The 24020-nt window shown below is 42.4% G+C and overlaps 1 protein-coding gene and 1 non-coding gene across 2 annotated transcripts in view; one reads left to right on the top strand and one right to left on the bottom strand.

Moving 5' to 3' along the window:
- LOC126263252 (uncharacterized protein C6orf132 homolog) overlaps positions 1-24020 on the bottom strand; it is a 362262-nt gene that overhangs the window by 325304 nt on the left and 12938 nt on the right. The window lies entirely within an intron of this gene.
- Positions 16203-16311, top strand: LOC126191742 (U6 spliceosomal RNA). Its single transcript, XR_007538460.1, has one exon. It is a non-coding gene; the product is annotated as a U6 spliceosomal RNA (small nuclear RNA).

Genomic DNA, 24020 nt, shown 5'->3' with positions numbered 1-24020 from the left:
GGTTGATGCTCAGGGAATCAGATTAGGAAATGAGACACTTAAAGTAGTAAATGTGTTTTGCTATTTAGGGAGCAAAATAACTGATGATGGTCGAAGTAGAGAGGATGTAAAATGTAGACTGGCGATGGCAAGGAAAGAGTTTCTGAAGAAGAGAAATTTGTTAACATCGAGTATAGATTTAAGTGTCAGGAAGTCGTTTCTGAAAGTATTTGTATGGAATGTAGCCATGTCTGGAAGTGAAACGTGCACGATAAATAGTTTAGACAAGAAGAGAATAGAAGCTTTTGAAACGTGGTGCTACAGAAGAATGCTGAAGATTAGATGGTAGATCACATAACTAATGAGGAGATATTGAATAGAACTGAAGGCACAACTTGACTAGAAGAAGGGATCGGTTGGTAGGGCATATTCTGAGGCATCAAGGGATCACCAATTTAGTATTGGAGGGCAGCATGGAGGGTAAAAATTGTAGAGGGAGACCAAGAGATGAATACACTAAGCAGATTCAGAAGGATGTAGGTTGCAGTAGGTACTGGGAGATGAAGACGCTTGCACAGGATAGAGTAGCATCAAACCAGTCTCTGGGCTGAAGACCATAACAACAACATTTTCTCCACACAGCTCTTATTTTGTATCGCTAAACTTCCCAATTACCCAATGGATTTTACGGGTTCCAAGGTCTTTCATTCTAACGTTGTTTTGATGTAACTTTCATGTCTTCGTCTCTCCTGCATTTATCTCCGTTTCTCTTTGAAGATCCTCCCCATCATAAATTGAGGATCCGGTAGTTCTTCCTCCGGGTCTACCAACTACACACATCAGTATCTGGAAGGTAATATCTGTACCCCACATAAATGACCAGAAGTCCTTGCGTACACTTGCAAGCTTATCACTGCAGATACTCGAGTCTGTAAGATCATAAACACATGGCCGCCCTCAGCGATTGTAACCTGTTATCAGCCGCACTGTCTTATCTGCTGGCGTGTCTACAGCCCGGAGCCTTTGTGGCGGCTGCCCATGCAACAGATGCATATCCAAAGTCCGGGAAGGCCACCCCAAAATCACGGCTGAAGATTCGAAAGTCGATATCAGATTGCCTCGGTAACCTGTTCCATTTCTGTTTCATCAGTGTGAGCTATGTACCTCAGTTTTGCCTGCCTGCCTTTAATTGCTGCCCTGTGCTCTCGACTGCTGGCCTTCTGCCAATTTGACAACTCTTGGAAGAGTTACCTCTCCTACGAACTACCCTGTCGTGGTAAATTGCCTCTATTTTTCCGTACTCTGTCTACCGCCTTTTCAGTTCGTACTTGTCGGCTGCATCACTGAGTATTGCCGTCTTAATTAAGGTCTAACCGCCTCTCGTAATATTTGTGATATATTCGTTCATATTACTTTTTCAAAAAGTGCTCTCTATACCATATGGACGCAAACCGTATCCTGTTCCATACATTATGCAAAACGACCCCGTCACCTCTTTACATTCTCTGCGACTAGGTATCACACACCTACGAGGTTCATTCCTTTAACCTGTTCATTCGTATTTGTTCCTCGTACGTGTACTTCATTAAATGTCATATCATTTCTCCATGTAGCTGGTGAATACTTTCCTAAGCTTGCTGCTTGTCGGTAATAATCATATGTCTTTTCATTGTTGTTTCGCCATTGCAAGTTAAAACAGCGAGTATAAAAAAAGAAAGCGAAGAAGGAGAACCGGAAGCAAAATGGAGGGAAAATCAACCTGAAGATACTAATGTGTTTTGTACAAGCCAATACTGGTTGCTGAAAAAAAAAAGAGCAGATTAGCCTCCAGGAAACTAAAAAATTGTTTAAAGAAATGTCATATTTAACCTAATATTACTTTAAGTATCTTTATGTGTAATATAAATTTCGTAATTTTTTCACATTTCATAATGTTTAAATGTTTGCTATTGTCTATTGAACCATGATTGTAACCAGGCGTGTAGATCTCCGTCTCAAGAAAATCGACGGCTACGAACGTCTTTCTTCACGGTTCCTAAAATATGGAAATCGTATCTGGAGAGATCAAAACAGTAGGGGGCGATGTGTAAGGGCTCCCTAGCGAAACTTCTTCAGCGCAGTGGAAACAACTTTGGCAACGTGTACCGCCCGATCTCTCCCCAGGCTATTTCCGTATTTTGGAGCACGGAACAAAGACATTCGTGGCGGTCGATTTGCTTGGGATGAAGACGTGCGCCGCCCGGAGTGGCCGAGTCGTTCTAGGCGCTTCAGTCTGGAACCGCGCTACCGCTACGGTCGCAGGTTCGAATCCTGCTCGGGCATGGATGTGTGTGATGTCCTTAGGTTAGTTACGTTTAAGTAGTTCTAGGTTCTAGGGGACCGATGACTCAGAAGTTAAGTCCCATAGTGCTCAAAGCCATCTGAACCCTTTTTTTTTTTTTTTTTTTTTTTTTTGAAGACGTGCACATCCGTGAACAATCATGATTCTGTAGGCAACAGCAAACATTTTTCCACGAAGGCAATTTCGTCTTTTTCTCACAGCGGGACAAATGTATTAAGTTACTTTTGAAATAATAAATAATTTATTATTTTTTTCTATCTGGCTCGTTTTCATTTGACTGCCGCTTATTATATATAGGGTGTTCCACGAGGGATGGCCAATATTCAGGGATATAACAGGAACGATCGTTCAACACAAAAAAGTTAACTAACATGGGCATCAAAATGCATAGCTTATGAGCTATGAGTACTTTCACTAGTGTAGATGAAGAAGTTAAGTTCTGACAGCTCTTGAGATATGCATTGTAGAGACCATGTTTACTAAAACGTTTTGCTTCGAACGATCGTTTATGTCATATTGCTGAATATTGACCATTTCTGTACATGAAGGGTATCCCTCTTAAAGAGTCGTCAGGCGCATTTTCTCTCGTGTTTCGGCAGATATTCGTAATTTAGTTTTTGCAATGTGTAGCTGGGGTCTGCCGAGACAAATACTGCTCATCAAGTCTTTCATGCGGTGCCCTGTGTCGACGGAAGCCGTCGGGTTGTTTACCTTTACAAGCAAAATGATTCTTAAAAGCCGGCAGCTGTGGCCGAGCGGTTCTAGGCGCTTCAGTCCGGAGCCGTGCGCCGCTGCAGTCGCCGGTTCGAATCCTGCCTCGGGCATGGATGTGTGTGATGTCCTTAGGTTAGTTAGGTTTAAGTAGTCTAGGGGACTGATGACCTCAGATGTTAAATCCCATAGTGCTTAGAGCCATTTGAACCATGTGATTCTTAAAACTTTATTTTACGTGACCATTCAATAGTGCAGTCCCAAATTAGTCTAGTGCTATATTTGTTTTATCTATACGTATTAACAGGAAGAGTAAAACACGAAGAATAACCAGTACTCAAGCACTCATAGCACTGTTGGCCCGTGGTGACTGCTACCTCCGTGCAGCAGCACTGCTCATTCGCTGCTGGAGTACTCGTTATTCTTCGTGTTTTACTGTTCCTGTTAAGACGTATCGATAAAACAAATATAGCATTAGACTAATCTGCGACTGATCTATTGAATGGTCACGTAAAATACCGTTTTAAGAATCATTTTGTTTGTAAAGGGAAACAAGCCGACGCCTTCCGTCGACACTGGGCACCGCATGAAAGACTTGATGAACAGTATTTGTCTCGGCAGACCCCAGCTACACATTGCAAAAACTAAATTACGAATATCTGCCGAAACACCAGAGAAAATGCGCCTGACGACTCTTAGGAGAGACACCCTATATATAACTAGTGATGGCAAACGACTCATTACATTATTTTCTCCAATCTACTTTATAAAGTTGACTTCAGGTCCCTAGAGGTCACCATGATTGCTCATTTAGGTCACGTACAGTAACTCTGAGAAGTGATGTTGACTTCAGACTTCGGTCATTAAGCGCAGCTGCGTGTGCAGCTGTTTCTCATTCCAGAGCTCTCTGACGTTCACAATCACGCAGCGAAGGGTGTGTGTTCACTTTGCCGCCGCTCCATCAGATGCGTCGTAGTTCGCAAGGCTGTTGTCGAAGTAAACTGAACATTTCACTGAGGAACACAGGATCTTCGCGAGTCGATGACACTGGTTGACACGAGTGCATGTCATTCGTAAGGGCTGCATATTCTGTACGCTCCCTTATAATACGGGCCAGAGGCGGGTGACACAAAATGGGAGAAATGACGAGTACAAACTGATGTTCCGTTTACTTGAAGCAAGAGCTGCAATTCATTACACCACCTGGAAATTTTTCCAAGTCTTATTGCGCTACTTTACGATCATCGAACGAGGTAAATTTCTTGTGGACACTGTCATAGTGTTCACTGCCCTATTTTGCCGACCGTCTCCGTGTAAGAAAAGTTCTCATGTCGTTGTTGACTGGGAAACCCCGAGGGTTTGTTCAGCCGGCTAAGCGGAAAACGTTTCCTACCTCCGCCCACAATTACTCTTTTTACGCGGTGCGTAGGAGTTGCGTCTTTTAAGTACATATGTCGAGTGCAAGTGACTGTAATGTATGTGTGTAGTGTGGTGCTATGTTCGTGTTGTACTATTATGAGAGAAGGAAGAGGGTCGAAACCTTACTCCTCTTGATCAGCGCCGGCTTTAACATCCGTCCCTATACGACGGTCGGGTCGCCATCAACGGTGTCACATGTCCTCGCTTCTTGAGATTCCGCTGAGAGGTTTCGAATTTAATGCAGGACATTCGTAATAAGAAACTTCACATCTGCTCCGCTCGCTTCCAAATGCTGCTGGCGAGATGTTCTTCCACTACCAGTCGAGTGCCACCGCACGCGTTAACGAAACTGTTACAGAGGCGACTTGCTCATGTACAGTGATAAGTGAGTGGTCGCATTATAATTCCATGGGCACGCCCAATGTTGCTTCCGTTTGCGTTCGCCAGTCAACGTGCGGTGTAACGTACAGGGTTATATCGGTCAAGATTTCTTCACAGCCATCGCATCCCTGTGTCGCTACCCTGGAAGACCCTATCCTGTTTATTAGGCGAGGATTTGATGTAACAATCGGGTCCCCAACAACACGCTCGCGGTCACTATGGCGCCTGCCGAACGATTTACATGTGCCCACCGCTACGCTATGCTAAAAAGGTAGGTATTGAACAAAATATTAATTTACTTCTGATGGTGCACTAAAATGGTAGGTAATATCAATGGAAAGAAATACAAATCATTTCTAAACTTTATTTCGGTATCGCTTCCTTCCTTCCTTCCACCCCTTTAGACAAATGATGAAAATTGTTACGAAACTAGTAAAGCTTGATTCGACCAGGCCCACTGCAACACCGCCTTTTCACGGCCATATCAGCAGATATGGAATAGATATGGAATAGAATTCTGAAGAAGGCTGGTCTGAAATATAATGATAGAAGGATAATCTTTAAAATATACCAAAATGAAACAGCCTTAGTTAAGAAGGAAAACAAAGAAGAAACAGCAAGAATAAGGAAAGGAGTGAGACAGGGATGCCCACTATCTCCAGTAATTTTCAACGCATATATCCAAGAAGCAATAGACAAAATAAGAGAGAATATTGAAGTAGGAATAAAACTTAACGGAATGAAAATAGATATGTTGCGATATGCAGATGATATCGCCATAATTACAGAAAGGAAAGAAGATTTAGAAGCCGCACTCAATGAAATGGAAAACACCTTAAAAGAACAGTATGGAATGAAAATAAATAAGAAAAAGACTAAAGTGATGGTGAGTGGCGCCCTGAACTACAATGAACCCATACGAATAACAATAAAGGGAGAGAAACTAGGGCAGGTTACAGAATTTAACTACTTAGGTAGCAAAATAACAGCAGATGGAAGGAGCAAAAGTGACATTAAAAACAGAATACAACTTGCTAAAATAGCATTCAATGGAAAAAGAAACTTACTGACGAGTAGAAATGTTAGTTTAGACGTAAGAAAGAGAGTAAAAAAAAAAATGGTTCAAATGGCTCTGAGCACTATGGGACTCAACTGCTGAGGTCATTAGCCCCCTAGAACTTAGAACTAGTTAAACCTAACTAACCTAAGGACATCACAAACATCCATGCCAGAGGCAGGATTCGAACCTGCGACCGTAGCGGTCTTGCGGTTCCAGACTGCAGCGCCTTTAACCGCACGGCCACTTCGGCCGGCGAAAGAGAGTCATGAAAACCTATGTGTGGAGTACAGCCCTTTACGGATGTGAAACTTGGACTAGTGGAAAAGAAGAAAAGAGAAGATTAGAGGCATTCGAAATGTGGTGCTACCGGAGAATGGAAAAAATCAGCTGGCGAGACAAGGCTACAAACGAAGATGTCCTCAGAAGAGTGAAAGAAAACAGATCTCTTTGGCGAAATATACAGAAAAGAAGAATAACCTTCATAGGTCACATTTTACGGCATAACAATTTCATTAAGAGAATATTAGAAGGAATCATTGAAGGAAGAACTCGCCGAGGACGACCTAGATTAAGCTACATTCAACAAGTAATAAATGACATCGGGTGCCAGACCTATGCAGATATGAAGAAGAAAGTTGACAAAAGAACGGAATGGCGTGCTGCTGCCAACCAACCTGTGGGTTGATAACCGAAGAAGAAGAAGATCAGCAGATCCTGTAGATCTTAAAGTCATCCTGCATACGGAAGTCCGTTGGCTCCTTAAAGGTAAAGTTGTTGCACGACTTATAATTCTAATTGAAGAAATACAAAATTATCACGACACCGCAAATAAAGATTTTGTTGATGTAATGGACTAACGCTGGTTCGAGGATTTCGGTTTCATCATAATTATAATGGAGTAACTGACCGATTTATGCTTGGTCCTACAAGGAAAATAACAATCTGTAAGCTGGTTTAAACCTAAACTGGTTTTGTAGATATCGTTTTTGCAGACGCTGCCACCCGTGCATTTCCCACATCTGGAAACGACGCTTCAGTTTCCCTTGTCATCATTGGATATAAACCTTCAGTTACTTCAAGGGCAGTTTGAAACGCAATATCACGACTTTAATGCCAACGAGCCAGTGGTTGCGTTTTTCATTAACCCTTTTATTTGCCAAGTAAATGGAACCGAAATAACAGCATACACTGCAGAGTTTCTTCAAGCAAGGACATAAATGGAGAAAGAAATTTTATATGTTCAGGACGACATTCTTGTAACATTCGATACAACTTATGAGCCAAAAATTCTGCAACACAGATTGCAAAAATTAATTTTCGTTCTCGAGAAAATTATCATACGAGATGAATTATCACCTTGATGATTCCTTATGAAGGAATGATAACGAAATACAGTCTAAAAATCATATTAAATTTGAAATTCGACTTTACTATAAAGAATTTTATTCTGTTTAACGTTTCTGTGTGTTTCTAAATAATTACTTATTTACATAATTCCAACATTACGTTGGTATCCGGATCAGAAACTCGATATATTTGTAATTTATTAATTAAGGGTTCTGTCAGAGTTGTAAATAACATTTTTTTAGTGTCTACTTTCGAACTTTTCATTCATTTGTAAACCATTACCTGTTTTACAAGACGCAGTGTTATTAACAAAACACGAAATACATTTTCAAACATTCTGTGTGCATATGGACACGCAATAAACAACTGAAGGCGTCTGTCAAATTTTTATGTCTAAACAACTGAAGGCGCCCATCGAATTTCGAATGTATCAAGACAACCTAATACAGCCAAGTAACTTTTGTTACACTGATCCGATGTAAAAATGTATTATGTATAATGAAACATTACAAATGCAGGTATGTCACAAAAGATATATTGCCTTGCTGTAATCTGTGCACACAAAATATTTGAAAATGTTGTATTTCGTGTTTCGTTAATAGCACTGTATCTTCTAATACAGGGTGTTCGGAAATTCCTGTTACAAACTTCTAGGACTTGTAGAGAGGAGTGAGTATATAATATTTTGAACTGGAACCCATATCCGGAAACGTATTGTTTTCGTGCTACAACTGTTTGAAAACATGTTTGCCAGGTAGGTTTGAAACGGGGTAGTCGGGGTATTTGCGTCGGATTGGCTGATGTCGTTTGACGTCTATCCTACCTCTCTCACCTGGTTCGAGTCTCATTCACGCGTCTGTGAATGTTAAGAGGTGGTATGGAATGTTGAAGGCGGTATAATGTAGTAGTTGGTGATCTACAACACACCAGACGGTGCTAGGACCAACATCCATTACTCGTGTCCTCATTGAAGGTTTCTCTTAAACATGATGCAGTTCCAATTTGAGTGTGTGGCGTCCCCTTGGCGCACCAGAGTCGCGGTTGCTGATAGCCACCCCTTTCTCGAAGTCGTTGCGTAATTGTGGCGACAAGGGTATGCGATGGAGTCGGACGTTGTGCATAACGACGTTGATAAAGGCGACGAGCAGTTCTTCTATTACTGAGAGCATCGCCATACAGAACGGTCATGTCAGAGTGTTCTGCAAACATGTTCTCAACGATGTTGCTGTAACAATCACAGACACATAGATGAGGGTCGAACCAGGTCAGAGATGTGAGATAAACATCAAATGACGTCAGCCAATCGGACGTAAGCACCCCCCCCCCCCCAACCATAACTGCATTATTACAAATAACATATTTTCAAACGACTGTAGCACGGAAACGGTACGTTTACGGACATGGGTTCCTATTCAATATATTATGTTCTCATTCCCGTCTATAAGTCCTAGAAAATAGTAACGGAATTTTGTTTGAGAATGAAAGGAAAATTCGAAACTAGTCACTAATAAAAATGTTAATTGCTACTCTGACACAAACCTTAATTAGTAAATTACAATCTTCTTATTTTACTTAAGATTATAAACAATAATACTTGTGTGTTAAATTTACAGTTTTGGAATCATTTTTGTTTTATGTGTTTTATTATTAAGTATGTCCCACTAAAAATTTAATCTGAAGAAACAAAAAGCACATGGCACCCGCCACTGTTCGATATTGCAGAATGTGCTGTTACATATAAAACGGCTGGACGACCTAGTGATTCAGTAAATAGCTCAATTACGGCGGCTGGAAAATGGCGGGTACTTGATTGTGCCACGCTGTCCGCTGTCGCGAAAGGCCCCGTGGCCGGCACTGACCACAGCTGGCGAGTCCTGTGGCCTTCGAACAGCAGCGCTGCCTCCTGTGCTGCCAAGAAAGCGTCGTCGCCACGTCAGACAGCTTCCTTCGGCCGAGAATGCAGGCCGGGATTTGAATATGACTGAAGGGTTGCACTCGGATCTAGGGATGGGGAGAGGGAGGGGTCATTCTTAGGAGCTGGCCCGCGTGGGAACTGGCCGAAAGGTTACCTCTACACATCTGTAGAACGGGTTCGTAGCATTATGTGCCGCCGGGAACGTATCGGAGCCAGCCAGACTTTCATCTCTTGCTCCAGTTGCGGCTCGATCCAGTGTTCATTGCTAAGGGGCGATGCTGACGGCAGAGCGCTCGTGGAGGAAAAAAGAAGAGAGAATTTACGACCCCCTCGACATCTGAGGTCTGTAGAATCGCAGTAATCGCCGTCAAACCGATTCCGATTAATACGGCGCAGTACTCGGGAAATAGTAGAAAGTAATTCCTGTGAAAGGATTTAGGTTATTGCGGTTCCGTTTTTGAAAAATCGTCTTCGAAGGTCATAAACACAGGGTTCCTTTTGGTTCATATGGAATCGTTTCAGCACTGAACATAAGGAAATTTTATTTGTAAATGTAAGGCCCGTTACCTAATAGTTCCCGAGAAGTTCAAGAATTCTACATCTACATACATACTCCGCAATCCACCATACGGTACGTGGCGGAGGGTACCTCGTACCACAACTAGCATCTTCTCTCCCTGTTCCACTCCCAAACAGAACGAGGGAAAAATGACTGCCAATATGCCTCTGTACGAGCCCTAATCTCTCTTATCTTATCTTTGTGGTCTTTCCGCGAAATGTAAGTTGGCGGCAGTAAAATTGTACTGCAGTCAGCCTCAAATGCTGGTTCTCTAAATTTCCTCAGTAGCGATTCACGAAAAGAACGCCTCCTTTCCTCTAGAGAATCCCACCCGAGTACCTGAAGCATTTCCGTCATCAAACCTACCAGTAACAAATCTAGCAGCCCGCCTCTGAACTGCTTGTATGTCTTCCCTCAATCCGACCTGATAGTGATCCCAAACGCTCGAGCAGTACTCAAGAATAGGCCGTATAAGTGTTTTACAAGCGGTCCTCTTTAGAGATGAACCACATCTTCCCAAAATTCTACCAATGAACCAAAGACGACTATCCGCTTCCCCACAACTGCCATTACATGCTTGTCCCACTTCATATCGCTCTGCAATGTTACACCCAAATATTTAATTGACGTGACTGTGTCAAGCGCTACACTACTAATTGAGTATTCCAACATTACAGGATTCTTTTTCCTATTCATCTGCATTAATTTACATTTATCTATATTTAGAGTTAGCTGCCATTCTTTACACCAATCACAGATCCTGTCCAAGTCATCTTGTATCCTCCTACAGTCACTCAACGACGACACCTTCCCGTACACCACAGCATCATCAGCAAACAGCCGCACATTCCTATCCACCCTATCCAAAAGATCATTTATGTAGACAGAAAACAACAGCGTACCTACCACACTTCCCTGGGGCACTACAGATGATACCCTCACCTCCGATGAACACTCACCATCGACGACAACGCTCGAGCAGAATTAGTAGCTTCGATCAGGTTCTGAAAAAGTGGGAAGCCCCTGCTACCACATCTACGAGTAAAGTACACTGAGGTGGCAAAAGTCAGGGGATACGGAAGCGCACATATACAGATGGCGGCAATGTCGCGTAAACAAGGTATAAAATGGCAGTATTTTGGCGAAGCTGTCATTTGTACCGAGGTGATTCACGTAAAAAGGTTTTCGACGTGATTGTCGCCGCACGACGAGAATTAACAGACCGAGAGAGGAATGGTAGTTGGAGAGAGACGCATGGGACATTCCGTTTCGGAAATCGTTAGGGAATTCAGTATTCGGAGATCCACAGTGTCAAGAGTTTGCTGAGAATACCGAATTCCAGGCATTACCTCTCACCACGGACAATGCAGTGGCCGACTGCCTTCATTCAACACCCGAGAGCAGCGGCATTTGCGCTGAGTTGTCACTGCTGACAGACAAGCAACACTGCGTCAAATAACTGTTCAGATCGATATGGGGCGTACACATGTACGTATACGATAGGACAGTGCGACGAAATTTTTCGTTAATGGGCTACGGCAGCAGACGACCGACACCGCAGTGCCTTTGCTAACAGCAAAACATCGCCTGCAGCGCCTCTCGTGGTCTCACGACCATATCGATTGTACCCTAGACAAATAGAAACCCGCGGTCTGGTCAGATGAAAACGTGGTGCTTTGCTTACGACCCTGAATCAAAGCAAGAATCAAGTCAGTGGAAGACATCCAGTTCGCCAACCCGCAAGACAGCATGCCGGGTTAAGTCAAACATTAAGACAATGCTGACTTTTTTCGATGTGAGAGGAGTCATCCATTCAGAGCTTGTTCTGCAGGGTCGGACGGTTAACCAGGCTTTCTACTTGGAAGTTTTGAGAAGATTGTAGCAGTGTGGAGCGGACGTAGCCTGATTTGCGGCAGTCGGGGAGCTAGCTTTTCCATCATGACAATGCCCCTGCTCACACAGTACTGTCTCAACGACAGTTCTTGAAGAAACCTCCACACACCCCGTACTCACCCGATCTTGCCCTGTGTAACCTTTCTTTGTTTCCTAAAATGGAAAAATGACATGAAACCATCTCAAAACAAGAATTTAAACACTGTTTTGAGAATGGAATAAAACATTACACAACCGTATTAGTGCAATTAGAGAGTACTTTGAAGGGGATTGAAAGTTTACGCTTAAAATGTGAATAAATAAGTTACAAAAATAATTCGGTTTCTTTTGGGTACACCCTTGTATATACGAGGTGCGTTCAAGTTCTAAGGCCTCCGATTTTTTTTCTAATTAACTACTCACCCGAAATCGATGAAACTGGCGTTACTTCTCGACGTAATCGCCCTGCAGATGTACACATTTTTCACAACTCTGACGCCATGATTCCATGGCAGCGGCGAAGGCTTCTTTAGGAGTCTGTTTTGACCACTGGAAAATCGCTGAGGCAATAGCAGCACGGCTGGTGAATGTGCGGCCACGGAGAGTGTCTTTCATTGTTGGAAAAAGCCAAAAGTCACTAGGAGCCAGGTCAGGTGAGTAGGGAGCATGAGGAATCACTTCAAAGTTATCACGAAGAAACTGTTGCGTAACATTAGCTCGATGTGCGGGTGCGTTGTCTTGGTGAAACAGCACACGCGCAGCCCTTCCCGGACGTTTTTGTTGCAGTGCAGGAAGGAATTTGTTCTTCAAAACATTTTCGTAGGATGCACCTGTTACCGTAGTGCCCTTTGGAACGCAATGGGTAAGGATTACGCCCTCGCTGTCCCAGAACATGGACACCATCATTTTTTCAGCACTGGCGGTTACCCGAAATTTTTTTGGTGGCGGTGAATCTGTGTGCTTCCATTGAGCTGACTGGCGCTTTGTTTCTAGATTGAAAAATGGCATCCACGTCTCATCCATTGTCACAACCGACGAAAAGAAAGTCCCATTCATGCTGTCGTTGCGCGTCAACATTGCTTGGCAACATGCCACACGGGCAGCCATGTGGTCGTCCGTCAGCATTCGTGGCACCCACCTGGATGACACTTTTCGCATTTTCAGGTCGTCATGCAGGGTTGTGTGCACAGAACCCACAGAAATGCCAACTCTGGAGGCGATCTGTTCAACAGCCATTCGACGATACCCCAAAACAATTTTCTCCACTTTCTCGATCATGTCGTCAGACCGGCTTGTACGAGCCCGAGGTTGTTTCGGTTTGTTGTCACATGATGTTCTGCCTTCATTAAACTGTCGCACCCACGAACGCACTTTCGACACATCCATAACTCCATCACCACATGTCTCCTTCAACTGTCGATGAATTTCAATTGGTTTCACACCACGCAAATTCAGAAAACGAATGATTGCACGCTGTTCAAGTAATGAAAACGTCGCCATTTTAAGTATTTAAAACAGTTCTCATTCTCGCCGCTGGCGGTAAAATTCCATCTGCCGTACGGTGCTGCTATCTCTGGGACGTATTGACAATGAACGCGGCCTCATTTTAAAACAATGCGCATGTTTCTATCTCTTTCCAGTCCGGAGAAAAAAAATCGGAGGCCTCAGAACTTGAATGCACCTCGTAACCGTGCATATTGTGCAGACAAAATTATTCAAATAACAGATTGCGCTCACGAGTACAAGCCATCATTGTTTTCGGCTCCATCCGTGTATGAAAAAGTGGGAAACCTTAATATGTGGCTCTATCATCAGAACGTTTAATTCCAACATTTCAAGACTGTCTTAAACATAGGATGAAAAACTGTCGTGCGGCGTTACGTACGGCTGAAGAATGGTACAAATTTGTTAGTTGTTGTAAGTAATTAATTTATTTTACATGTCTCTGTTCCAAAATTCAAGTCGTCGCTTTTAACAGTTTAACATGACTTTCGTGGAAAATTTGGATTATCCAAGACACTCTACACCTTGAATCAACGTAAACTGCAGCCACCCACTTCCAGATTTCCAAGGTGCTTTCAGTTTTTTTTTTTTTTTTCAGTTCCACGTCGGCCTGCAGGCAGGCCGCCAACACTTGACAACTGGAGCAGTCCTCGTAAGGAAATGGACTTTCTCAGGAAATCAGGCAGCGAGCCAGGGCTCGGCACGTGCTTTTACAGGGAGAGAGGCGGCCGCACGGCGACCACAACACTGAATGGACGAGTTCCGCAGACGGTCAATGCCAACGTACGGGAAAGAAAAAGCAAACGATTGCAAGTTGCTGGTCGATGTTATAAATCTACATTTCACCGACGTTAAACGTAAGTATATACGTGATATTATCGCTCTAAAATTATGGAGCTATCAGGGATACAATGTAGGGAGCGAAAAGTAATCTCTGAGTTTACGTATCGTCATTTTATCATTTGGATATAGTGAATGGAGCTGTGGACGCTAGGAAATGGCACGCAAAGAGCGAAATCGGAATATTTTCGATATATTTTTCAATTTGACTTCAGCCGAGGGGGACAGCAGCGGAGGCAGTCAGAAACATTTTCTCTGTGTGTGGTGATGATGTCACTGTAGAGAGCACAGCAAGAAAATCGTGTAAGTAGGCTGTTTAGGTTTTTATGTTGGTAACGCCACGTAGCGCTCTGTATGAAAATCACTGACTGTGCTGTGTGCAGTCAGTGGCTGGTTGGAATATTTTGTGTAGTGTTGGGCAGTTGGATGTGAACAGCACGTAGCGTTGGGCAGTTGGAGGTGAGCCGCCAGCAGTGGTGGATGTGGAGAGAGAGATGCCACTATAAGCGGACGATCTGAACGGGTCTCCGCCAGAAAAAGGAAGTTTGTAAAGATGGATGTCATGAACTGATAGATATATATATGATGACTTTTGAACGGTATTAAGGTAAATACATTGTTTGTTCTCTATCAAAATCTTTCATTTGCTACCTATGCCTATCAGTAGTTAGTGTCTTCAGTAGTTAGAATCTTTTATTTAGCTGGCAGTATTGGCGCTCGCTATATTGCAGTAGTTCGAGTAACGAAGAGTTTTGTAAGGTAAGTGATTCATGAAAGGTATAGGTTATTGTTAGTCCGGACAATCCTTTTGTAGGGATTACTGGAAGTCAGACTGCGTTGCGCTAAAAATATTGTGCGTCAGTTTAGTGATGATCAGAATAAGTAAAGAGAGTACGTTCAGTTTTACTCAGCTGTCTTTGTATCAAATAACGTAGAAGTTTACCAGCACAGTAATTCATAAATTTCCAAATGGGACGTTTCAATGGTTTTCTCGTTTCAAGGAGGATCGTTTTGGCATTAGTTATTCTCCACCTGCAGGAAGACCTTCGAGGTTTGCTGCAGATCGTTTAAACGCATTAAGCCACAATGATCCACGTCATTCTACCCGAGAACTGGCAAATGTAATGAACTGTGATCATTCCACCATCATGTGTATGGGTCCCGCATGCTTTAAGCCAAAAATCACAAAAATTAGTGGGTGGCCGTATGTGCATCTCTGCTTGCTCGTCACCATTTGGCTCGTGAACAACACCGAGAACTCCTGTCCTGTATCATTACTGGTGACGAGAAATGGGGTCTCTATGCTCACATAAGGAAAAGAAAGGAATGGTTGAGCCCAAACAAAGCAGCAACTCCCCGTACAAAGAACTGCACGCATCCACGAAAGATAATGTTATGCATCTGGTGGAACAGCGGCGGTGTGGTGTACTACGAACTGCTCTCCAGGGCTGTAAACATCACTGCTGGCATTTATTGTCAACAACTGAGACATTTTGCAGACGATATCCAAGAAACGACCAGGGAGACTGCGTGAAGTGATGTTACTCCACGATAACGCTCGCCTGCATTGTACTAAATTGGGAAGTCATTCCGCATCCAACCTTATTCACTTGATCCAGTGTCCACAGATCTTCAACTGTTCACGGTAAATGATAACAGACAAACAGTTGCAGGATAAAGATTTATTAAAATCCTTGACCACGCTTTCGGTATATCTAAATATACCTTCGTCAAAAGTAAAATTCACTTGGACAGGAAGACACCTTCATTAACAAAAACTTATCACCATAACTGAGAAGGAAAAAACACTTGTAGCTTAAGTAAATGTAAAATTACCAAATTATTACAAGCACAAAAACTTTTAGTCACTTACTAAAATCACATCCTGCAGTGGAGATACATAAAACAATCGTGCCAAAGGCGTCGTCAGTAGTTAAAACATCATCTCCATTTGTACAACATAATTATGAACATGAGGTCGATTCGAACACAGTATAGCATCGGTACTTCGCGTGTGAACTGGCGTGAAGAGGGTGTGAAAGCCCTAGGGCAGATAGTTTCACTTGTAGTATGCGCGAGACACTCGCGCACATTAAAACTCATGGATGCATACTCATGCGCATCAAAATTATTAAAAGTTGTGCTAATTCAAACCTTCTGTCTTAATAAATAAAACATGTCAAAACCATTTAAAAACACTTATGAAGATAATTTGCTTTGAAGTTTTCCCAGCGTTATTTACACTGCAGTTGATAAACAACCCCACACTCGACGTACTCGCTTAGGCGGTACATGTATTTACTAGAATTGGAACGATACAGAGAAGATTAGCATGGCCGCTGCGCAAAGATGACACGCAAAATACTGGAGCGTTCCATATTTTTTTAAAAACAAAAAAGAACAAAAAGAATAAAAAATGTAGCGCAATAGATAGCGCGATAGAATGTAAACCAAATGCGGCTATTCGTGCGTTGGTTCAAATTTCCCCAGAATCATTTTTTCCCTCGTTCAATTTGAAATACCTACATGTCGCTCATCATCATTTTTTATAAACCATGCACGTCTTCTTGTTTCTAATTACATATCTGCCGCGAAATTCCTGTTTCCATTTGACATACAGATTCTTAATCATCGATGTTTCATGAACGACTGTTCATAAACATTGTTTAAATTGAGAAAACATAACAATTACATTTTTTAAGGAAAAATGAAAACCAAATCCTCTATATTTGGACTATGTCCATCGTTTTATACCACAGAGGTAGATAAGTATCGTAGAAACATGAAAGACAATCATTTTCACAGTGTCGAGCACGTCACACAAATGCTGCATTTTTACATTTGCTACTGTACCATTACAATATGAACCCAACAGAACTCATCTGGAGCCAAGCTGCGGGATTTGGTCCGAGAAGTAGCAAGACTGTTAAGCTGCCAGACGAACTGGAACTAACGCACGCAGCTTTTTCACACGTCACTGCCGAACGAACGCTGGCGAGATATAGAACGGCTCGTCATAAAAGAAGAAGAGAAAATGCTGCGCCTAGTTGGCTTCGTGGATTCTGTTGTTGATAGCCTCGTTATGAACGTAGCAGGTGACACATCCAGAACTGAAATGTATTTCTCGGATTCGGATAAGGAAGGAGATACGAGATTACCAGACGACTGACTGTAAGTAATACCTTCAGTGGCTTCAATATTTAATTATACGGTTAAATCCTGCAACAGTCTCTTACGTTACACACAGCTTATGCAGAAAAATTACCCTGCGGTTAAGTCAGGGATTTTCATCATTCTTGTTTTTAATTACAATAGTACATTAGCTAAAAACGATAACGTGTTGCGGTTTTCGTCCGCTCGTCTATGGAACGTATTGTGGGAGATTTGCAGTGTATTATTTCATTCCGCTTAAAATTTAAATTACATTCGAAGCAGTATTGCTCCTCCGCTCGTCTCTTTTTGCTGGCCACTTCACTGCAGGCTAGCTGTACCACCTGGCCGGCCGGTGCTGTCCAAGTTAAATGCGCAAGTAACGCTGTTGTCCCGTATTATCGGTAAGTCGATGTGCGCGTAACGCACTGCACAGAACGTACCCTTATTATCGTACTTGACAGTCCTCGAGACTGCTTGGCTGCAGTCCCACGTGAAACGGAAATCCAATGAGGTTCCAGCAAACGCGGAAGAATACGTAGTGCAATATTTACATCAGGTTCATTCTTATGATGAACTGATTATAGATGTGGGGGAATAGTACGATGCGGGAGGAGGGGGGGGGGGGGGAGTGTCGATAACTGTAGGGGCAGAGAACTGCATCGAATCTTCTGACTCAACAACAACAATATCACTACCTCAAAGAGGATAATCTGAAGTATAGATATTAGCAATTGGTACTGTGTGTCACACTAGCGGAAGTTGGCACAGGAAGGAGAAAAGCTGAAGAAAATTAAGAACGTACGTTGAGAATGCAATTTTGTGGCGCCGCTATTCCCAGATAATACTTCCGCCCATTCCGTGCTGCGTCAAATTTATAAGGGAACTCAAACTTTCGTGGACTTACTTCCTTTTCAAAGAAAAACGCCTATTTTTAGTACTTAGTTATGATGTTTTTAATTTTTACTTTTTGAAATGTCAAAACTAAAGTGGGTAGGAAGTAACGCAGCATTTTAACCCCCTTTCACTCTCTCAGGAGGAGGAAATGAGACGAAAATAAAGGTCTTACAGATCTAAATTACACAAAGGCAAGGTGTTCTCCATTTTTTAATGATTAGTATAATAATGGAAAAATTGCAGATTTTTCTGTTAATTATAAAGAAAATTTGTTTAAAATATCCAATCTTAGTGTAAATTATACTCCGTTCATCATAAGAATAACTTCAACTTCGTGTTCTGCCTTACGGCAGGTCTTGTCATGGGGGAAGCCTCGTCGGAGATGTCCACCGCATGAGCGTCTAGGGAAGTTATTCCAGTGGTGGTTTCCCGTTGCCTTCCACTGATGATGATGAAATGATAATGAGGACAATGCAACACCCAATCCCTGAGCAGAGAAAATCTCCGACCCAGCCGGGAATCGAACCCGGACCCGTTGGCGTGACAGATCGCCGCGCTGAGCACTCACTATCGGGGCGGACCCGTAAGAATAAACCTCATGTAAATATTACACTATGTGTTCTTCCGCGTTTGCTGGAACCTCATTGGATTTCGTTCCACGTGGAGAAAAAGCCAAACTGTCTCAAGTACAGTCAAGTACGATAATTAAGGATACGTTTTATGCCGTGCGTTACGCGTACATCGTCTCAGCGATAATACGGGCCAACAGCTTGACCGGCGCATTTAACTTGGAAAGCATTGGCCAGCCACCTGGTCCGGCTAACTTGCAGTGATGGGAACAGTTGTCGTGGAGGCGTAAAAAGAGAGGAGTACTGACAAGGGAACCTCCCAATCGCACCCCCCTCAGATTTAGTTATAAGTTGGCACAGTGGATAGGCCTTGATAAACTGAACACAGATCAATTGAGAAAACAGGAAGAAGTTGTGTGGAACTGTGAAAAAATAAGCAAAATATACAAACTGAGTAGTCCATGGGGCACATAGGCAACATCATGGACAAAGTGAGCTCAGGAGCGCCGTGGTCCCGTGGTAGGGTGAGCAGCTGCAGAACGAGAGGTCCTTGATTCAAGTCTTCCCTCGAGTGAAAATTTTACTTTCTTTATTTTTGCATAGTTATTATCTGTCCGTTCGTTCATTGACGTCTCTGTTCACTGTAATAAGTTTAGTGTCTGTGTTTTGCGACCGCATCGCAAAACCGTGCGATTAGTAGACGAAAGGACGTGCCTCTCCAATGGGAACCGAAAACATTTGATCGCAAGGTCATAGGTCAACCGATTCCTCCACAAAAAAACACATCTAATACATTCTATACGACACTGGTGACGGCATGTGCGTCACATGACAGGAATATGTTGTCGACCCACCTAACTTGTACACTTGGCGAATGGGTAAAAAGATTCTTCTACCTTGCCCGATTTAGGTTTTCTTGTGGATGTGATAATCACTCCCAAAAAAGTGATGAAAACATAAGAGTTTGTCACATAAACTGAAAATAAAAAATTAAACTTTTCACTCGATGGAAGATTTGAACCAAGGACCTTTCGCTCCGCAGTTGCTCACGTTACCACGAGACCACGACGCTCCTGCGTTCCGAGTGTCCTTGATGCTGCATATCTTCCCATGAACTACTCAGTTTGTATACTTTGCTTATTTTTTCACAGTTCCACATAACTTCTTCCTGTTTTCTCAATTGATCTGTGTTCAGTTTTTCAAGGCCTATCCACTGTGCCAACTTATAACTAAATCTGAGGGGGGTGCGATGGGGAGGTTCCCTTGTGAGCAATATACTGTTGAATGTCATTTAATTTTGTACAGAAGGAAATAATGGTAAAACTCAGGCGATAGGCTTCTTAGGTGATGTGAAGGAAAACATGCTCTCGATTTTCGCTAACATAGTACCGTGAAAAATCCTGGCTTTAACAAGTGTAATTTTTCTGTAGAAGCTACGTGCGGCTTAACAGCACACTGCTGGTATTTCACCATGTAGCTAAATACTGAAGCCACCGAAGGTACTACAGTGAGTCGCCTGGTAATCTCTGAGAGTCTTCCATATCAGACACCGAGGAAAGCGGTACATTTCAGTACCGAGGCGATCAACAACAGAATCCCAAGCCACCAAAAAGTCGACGTTTCCTCTTCCTCCTCTTTTATCACCATCGGTCGGCAGTGACGTGTCATAACGCTTCGTGCATTAGTTCCAATAAGTTTGGCAGCTTAAACGTCTTCTTATTTCTCGCGACACATCCATTAAGGGGCTCCGGAAAGGCTCAAAATCATGAAAAGTTCAATTTTTACTTTTTTGCGTTTTCTGAATCTGCAGACTATTGCCTTTTAATAGATATATAATTTATTCAATTCCGAAGACTACAACTATTTTTAAATTTTTTTTTGAAATGTGTTCTACATGGGCGTGACCCACTGTGGCGCTGTTAAACTGCTGTCAAATGGTGTTATTATTAACGTCCGTGTTCATCAGGTACATTTTAGTGATGTGAGATAAAGTATGTGTTGTGGCTAACCTGTGATGGTTCAATATATATCGCTGGTGTGATTGTCGATTGTTTCATGTTTATTTACTCTGTCGTTATCTCGAAAATATTCGTAATTAATACTGTTTCTTGAGTCTCTGTTTTGTTGAAGTATAATAATGAGTAAAAGTAAAGTTATTAGAAATCCTCTGAAGGCTTTTAAGAAAAGGAGAAATGTTGGAAAGCCAAAGGTATTTAGAAATATGGGAATGAAGATAGGTTCTAACATGGTACGAGCGATGCTTGCTTTAGACAAGGAACGCCTTCGGGCTGCAGACAGGGCTGTAAAGAGTCTAGAAATACAAGCAAGAGTAAACAGGAGGAGGAACAAGAGGAAGCTGGAGGAGGAGTTTGCAGAGGATGAAGATAATCCATCCTATGGACCTGGAATGCACTAAAAAGTTAATCCAATCTTTGTCGCTCGATTCCCAAAACCTTTATTTTCTCATACTAATTACATGTTTTCTAAGGATCTTCCAAAACATATTTGTTTCAAACTTTCAGTAAATGTTACACAGTACCTTCTGCATAATTTAACACAGCCTTTTTCCAAAAAAACTGTATATTTTTGAATATATAAATAAAAAATTGCAAAAAAATGTTGTGAATTTTCATTACAATTGGAAAAAAATCATCTTTAATAACTGAACTGGTGGCTCTGAGCACTATGGGACTCAACTGCTGTGGTCATAAGTCCCCTAGAACTTAGAACAACTTAAACCTAACTAACCTAAGGACATCACACACATCCATGCCCGAGGCAGGATTCGAACCTGCGACCGTAGCGGTCGTGCGGTTCCAGACTGTAGCGCCTTTAACCGCTCGGCCACTCCGGCCGGCAATAACTGAACTAAAATTTTGTAAAATCCCTGTGTTAAGTTGTAGCCCATATTCCAATAAATAATCTGTAAAAAGTTCAACTTCCTACCTCAAATACTTTGTGAGGAAAGATGTAATTTATAAGCGTTATTTTAACATTGCAAGTATAGGGCGTTCCGGAGCCCCTTAACTTGGCCCCAGATCAATTCTGTTGGGTTCAGATAGCAGCGGGGTGACAACATTAAAAATGCACCACTTGTACAGCGTGCTCGACGCTGTGAAAATTGTTTTCCGTTTTTCTACGACGCTTATCACTCTGGCTCGTGTGAGACCAGATCTGTCCTATAAAACAGCGACCACATTAAAAAAAACAGTATTTTATTTTTCTCCAAAAAATTTAATTGTGTAATGTTTTCTTAATTTCAATATCTGTCACAATCTTTTATAATATATCAATAATAAATGTGTATTTGGAATAAAAACCAGAATTCTCCATGTGTTATATAATTAGAACCCAGAAGACGTGCAGTTTTCTTGAAAAAAAAATTCTAGTTAAGAATGATTTAATTACCAAGTATTGATAAATTTCATATTTAAATGATTTAGGTATACAAACGGAGCCGGCCGCGGTGGCCGAGTGGTTCTAGGCGCTTCAGTCCGGAACCGCGCGACTGCTACCGTCGCAGGTTCGAATCCTGCATCGAGCATGGATGTATGTGATGTCCTCAGGTTAGGTTTGAGTGGTTCTAAGTTCTAGGGGACTCATGACCTCAGCAGTTGAGTCCCATAGTGCTCAGAGCCATTTGAACCATTTGAACCATACAATTACCCCCTCGTCACTTATATTTATTACATCGTGTCTCTCAATAAACGTCAAAGCTCATTTTTATCTGTAATATTGTGAAAAACATTAAGAACAATTTGTTTCTAGCCATTAACGGTGTTCCGCGTGCGTGTTTCACTACGAAGCAGGAAGCAGTGTCATCAATTTTCGCGGTACATGTGAACAGTGAGACAATCAGAGCACGAGTAGTGTTTACACAGACTGTGACTGTACACGATTTCTGAAATAAAAATTACGTAGCTAAACTATGATTAAGGAAAACGTTGATGGTTGTTAATACACCAGAATGTCTCTTAAAGTTTCATTTACAGCGACATAGTAATAAAATATCTAATACGTAAGTTGGACCTACTTCCATGAGCGGAACAACAAAAGTTTTCAGGAGCTGACATCGAAATAAGTGTCGAAGGAATAGAAAAGCAACTGGAATCACTCAACAGAGGAAAGTCCACTGGACCTGACGGGATACCAATTCGATTCTACACAGAGTACGCGAAAGAACTTGCCCCCCTTCTAACAGCCGTGTGCCGCAAGTCTCTAGAGGAGCGGAAGGTTCCAAATGATTGGAAAAGAGCACAGGTAGTCCCAGTTTTCAAGAAGGGTCGTCGAGCAGATGCGCAAAACTGTAGACCTATATCTCTGACATCGATCTGTTGTAGAATTTTAGAACATGTTTTTTGCTCGAGTATCATGTCGTTTTTGGAAACCCAGAATCTACTCTGTAGGAATCAACATGGATTCCGGAAACAGCGATCGTGTGAGACCCAACTCGCTTTGTTTGTTCATGAGACCCAGAAAATATTAGATACAGGCTCCCAGGTAGATGCTATTTTCCTTGACTTCCGGAAGGCGTTCGATACAGTTCCGCACTGTCGCCTGATAAACAAAGTAAGAGCCTACGGAATATCAGACCAGCTGTGTGGCTGGATTGAAGAGTTTTTAGCAAACAGAACACAGCATGTTGTTATCAATGGAGAGACGTCTACAGACGTTAAAGTAACCTCTGGTGTGCCACAGGGGAGTGTTATGGGACCATTGCTTTTCACAATATATATAAATGACCTAGTAGATAGTGTCGGAAGTTCCATGCGGCTTTTCGCGGATGATGCTGTAGTATACAGAGAAGTTGCAGCATTAGAAAATTGTAGCGAAATGCAGGAAGATCTGCAGCGGATAGGCAATTGGTGCAGGGAGTGGCAACTGACCCTTAACATAGACAAATGTAATGTATTGCGAATGCATAGAAAGAAGGATCCTTTACTGTATGATTATATGATAGCGGAACAAACATTGGTAGCAATTACTTCTGTAAAATATCTGTGAGTATGCGTACGGAACGATTTGAAGTGGAATGATCATATAAAATTAATTGTTGGTAAGGCGGGTACCAGGTTGAGATTCATTGGGAGAGTCCTTAGAAAATGTAGTCCATCAACAAAGGAGGTGGCTTACAAAACACTCGTTCGACCTATACTTGAGTATTGCTCAACAGTGTGGGATCCGTACCAGATCGGGTTGACGGAGAAGATAGAGAAGATCCAGAGAAGAGCGGCGCGTTTCGTCCCAGGGTTATTTGGTAACCGTGATAGCGTTACGGAGATGTTTAGCAAACTCAAGTGGCCGACTCTGCAAGAGAGGCGCTCTGCATCGCGGTGTAGCTTGCTGTCCAGGTTTCGAGAGGGTGCGTTTCTGGATGAGGTATCGAATATATTGCTTCCCCCTACTTATACCTCCCGAGGAGATCACGAATGTAAAATCAGAGAGATTCGAGCGCGCACGGAGGCTTTCAGTCGTTC

The sequence above is a fragment of the Schistocerca nitens genome, chromosome 6, assembly GCF_023898315.1.
Source record: "Schistocerca nitens isolate TAMUIC-IGC-003100 chromosome 6, iqSchNite1.1, whole genome shotgun sequence".
Classification (NCBI taxonomy): Eukaryota; Metazoa; Arthropoda; class Insecta; order Orthoptera; family Acrididae; genus Schistocerca; species Schistocerca nitens.
This window is presented reverse-complemented; position numbering and strand designations above follow the sequence as displayed.